The sequence below is a fragment of the Solanum lycopersicum genome, chromosome 8 (genome assembly GCF_036512215.1).
Source record: "Solanum lycopersicum chromosome 8, SLM_r2.1".
Classification (NCBI taxonomy): Eukaryota; Viridiplantae; Streptophyta; class Magnoliopsida; order Solanales; family Solanaceae; genus Solanum; species Solanum lycopersicum.
The window spans coordinates 46,207,183-46,211,670 of record NC_090807.1 but is presented as its reverse complement, the minus strand read 5'-3'; positions in this window follow the sequence as shown (position 1 = coordinate 46,211,670).

Below are 4,488 nucleotides of genomic sequence, written 5' to 3'. Positions count from 1 at the left end.
AAATGTGGCAAGAGTCATTCATGAAAATCCTTGATAGGTACAAAAAAAATTGTATTGATAAGAGTGGTCACCGCTTGAGACATTATCCATCTAAAAAAATTTTTAAAAAAAAGATAATCTATAGTATGCAAGCTCCGCCTAGTGGTTCCGGTTTAAGTACTCCGAAGTAAATCCGATTGTATGTACTCCAAACTCACCACAAGCAAGAGGTTTCTTTCGATGTGGTTATCAATATGTTGAAAGTGTGCTTTGCTTGATCATGTGCTACTTTGTCTTTTGTGATACCATATGTGGATATAAGGTTTCATGTTTCTCTGGAGAAATCCCTTCAACAAAACTCCTATAATAACCATCCAAACCCAAAAAAAATTGAATATCTGAAGGGCATACAGGTGTAGGCCAATCCCTTAACCATATATGTCTTCTTAGGATCTACCTAAATATCCTTCATGGAAATAATCTGATCAATAAAAGTTTTATATCTCAATAGAAAATCACATTTACTAAACTATGCAAAGAGTTATTGATCCTCGAGGACTTGCAACACAATCTTCAAATGATCAATTTGCTTATTTTCACTCCTTGAGTAGATCAAGATGTAATTGATAAACACAATCAAAAACATGCCAAGATTTTGTCAAAACACTCTATTAATCAAATTTATAAATGTAGTCGGAGTATTAATCAAACCAAACGACAATACCAAAAACTCATAATGACCATACCAAGTTTGAAAAGTTGTCTTCAGAATGTCACCTTCCTTTATCTTGAATTGGTGATAGCCCCATTGGAGATTGATCTTAGAGAAGTAACTTGCTCCTTGTAGTTAATCAAACAAAACATCTATCCTTGGAAGAGGATATTTATTCTTAATGGTATTATTGTTCAATTTTCGGTAGCCAAAACACATATGAAGTGAATCATCTTTTTTACAAACACACAAAATTGGGTCATTACATTGAGAGATACTCGCCCAATGAAACCGTTATACAACAAATCCATCAATCTCTCTTTCACATCGTTAAGTTTTGCCGGAGCGATACATTAAGAAATAATATAGAGAGGTTGCGTATCAGAGAGAAGGTCAATATCGAAGTTTATTTCCCTTTTAGGAGGAACACCAAGTAGATCATCAGGAAACAATTTTGTAAACTCATTTCCAATGGGGATCGACTCAAGAGTTAAGGTTTCGAAATTCTTATTCATAACTCAAACAAAAGGATATATGCAAACCTAAGAAGTTATTTTTCTAACTTTAAGACAAGAAACAAATTGACTCTTAGGCATAGGATTTCCCCCTTTCCACTGTAGGGCGGATCATTAGGAAATAGAAACTTAACCACTCGAAAACTTCAATCAACAGAAGAATAACAAGATTTGAGGAAATATGTACCAACAATAACATCAAAGTATAACATATAAATCTCTACAGTATCAACATGAGTGACTCTATGGGAAATGGAGACGGAAAAATTTCAATAGTCTCTCTTAGCAAAAATTGATTCATCAATAGGTGTAGAGATAAAAAAAAATCTAATAACATATTCGAAAGAACATCTAAATTTCATAGCCACATATGGTGTCACAAAAGACAAAGTAGCACTGGGATCAAGTAAATCATAAATATCAATATGAAACACTTTCAATATACCAATAACCACATCGGGAGAACCCTCTTGCTCATGACGAGTTTAAAGGTCAAAGAATCGGTTTTTCTTTAGAGCACTAGACTCCGAACCATTAGGCGGAACTTTTCTACCATCATTTACTTTGTCAAGTCTAGGTGGACAATTTATCAAGCGGTGACCACTTTTGCCACAACCAAAACAATAATTCTTTCCCATCAAGCATTTTTCCGAATGACTCTAGCCAAACTTTTGGCATGTGGGAACCAAAGATCCATTGACACCACCATCTTCTCCTTGAGGTATGATTTAGACACACTCACTTTGCTGAATTTTTGGGCTAGATGATTTGAGGAAATTTTACCATATAACCATTTTGAAAGCCAAGAACAACCAAGTCTATTGGACCTTGAATGTGAAAAGTCGCCATCACCGGACTTTGCCCTCTTTGCCTCCCTAGAGCATTCCTTGAGTTTCTCTTCTTCAATTTGTTGAGAATGAATTATTAAATGAGAAACATCCATTTTATTAGTGAGCATGGTGGTTCTACATTCTTTAACAACCATTTTAGTCACTCCTAAAAGAAAATCTCATCATTTCCCTAGGATCAGCAACCATAGTAGGATCATCTCTTGAAATTGAATGAACTTCAAGGCATACTCCTTCATACTCATATTTTCTTGAGGATTGTTAATGAACTCGAGTAACTTTTCTTCCCTCAACTTAAAGGGAAAGAACCTATCAAGGAAAACACACTTAAACTTTTTACAATAAAAAGTACCCACATCAACCTCCCTCTCTTCCTTCCATAGTAGGATCATCTCTTGAAATTGAATGAACTTCAAGGCATACTCCTTCATACTCATATTTTCTTGAGGATTGTTAATAAACTCGAGTAACTTTTCTTCCCTCAACTTAAAGGGAAAGAACCTATCAAGGAAAACACACTTAAACTTTTTACAATAAAAAGGACCCACATCAACCTCCCTCTCTTCCTTCCATTGTCTTAACCAAACTTGAGCAATAACCTTTGGTTGATAAGCGACTAATTACTCCTTTTACATTGGCTTCACTACTGTAATCATCAACACCTTGTATACCTCATCAATAAACTTCTGAGGATCTTCCTCAACCTTGGAACCATGAAACTTCGGGGGATTCATCCTAGTGAAGTCACTCACTAATTGTTGTCGTACCCATATTTGGGTTCATGAGAACCAAAACCTCCCTATTGGCTTGGGCCATCATGGCGTGAGTCATCTCTTGAAAAACAGCCCTAGACTCTGCATTAGTCACTTATTTGACGAAAGGATCGGCCAAAACTTGTGGAGCTTCTTGAGGAGCTTCTTGTTAAATATTCTCATTCACATTCCTCCTAAAATATGCTCTTCGAGCGTCCATATCTTGAAAATCATTAGATAATTATTAGAAGTTTAACATATAGAGTGTCACCCAAATTTGGAATATGAAAAATTTAATTTTCTAAACGTCTTATAGCTTCCTATTAATAAATGTAGCACTTCAACTCATGAACAAACTCTACTTGACGTGCCTTATGAAACATCCTAGGACCTTTCTAAACCTTGTGCTCTAATACCAAGTTTCTTAAGACCTGAAGTACATCCTAAGCATAACATGACGTATAAGACCCCGAGAGGCCCTACACAGGACACTTAGAAACCATACGAGATAATAGAATTAAGAACTTTAAAAAATAGAATTTCATATATCAAGGGGTTTGAAAAAATCAGAAGTCCAATACAAGTCTCGAATCCATTTTTTTCTAATACATCGTAAGGAAAATGATTGGGACAAAACTCATAAATCACATACAAAGTCTGAAACTTAAATGAAATAAATCTATAAAGGGTCTCGTTCCTTGGAACATGAGGACTGACCAATCACTTGAAGAACCCACTAGAGGTCTATCCACGAGTGTTAGAGGTAGGAACGTTAAACTCTATATTCATGAGATAATGTAGGCACAAGTATGCATGAGAACATGGAATGTACTAAGTATGGGGCAAATACATAAAAATGAAGATGATAGTATAAATGGATTAAATCATGTAAACGTGATCAATATGTGGACATTTTAAACATAAGAAAGTAAAACATCAAAATTATAGGACATAGTCAATGCGTTTGAAATAAAGGACATAAGAGAAGATTTGAAGAAAACATATTCATTTTGTGGGATCTTAGCTTTAATTGATAATAAGACCATGAGAGTTATATCATGGAATTTAGTATATCTCTCATATCGAAAGAAGGGAAATCTACTTTCCAAGGTAGAATCTGTACATATCTTCATTTCCTAATGTGGATCCACTAGTTATGTCATTTAACACAGATCTACGGGGGCACATCGTTTAGGACTAGAGGTTGCTACTAGAGACTACTCTATTTGAGACTCCACCTCAAAACCCTCTCGACGCTAAGCATATATCCCAACGGAATAGATAAAATTAAAATATTAATAGGACAAAGGAAAGACAATGATCAATTCTAATCCACGCTTTCAAGTTCAAAACATAGAATAGCTCCTTAAACATAATTCAACATGAATAAGAAAACAGTTAACCAATGTGACTTTATTTGTGAGAAATACCTTTCACATTAATAATGATTATCATAATAAGTTATAAATATTTTCACAATAGCATTTATACTTTACATTCAAATCATCCCCAAATCATTTTTAATCATTTCATAAGATATGCATATCTTCATAATTTAAAATTCATAGTTCATAGATTCATGGGTTCGTCAAAGGTTTATAGTTGAGAAATATTATTTAGGCATTGTTCAATGTAAGTTCAACTAAATATCATGTATTAATATTAAATCATGCATTAGAAGA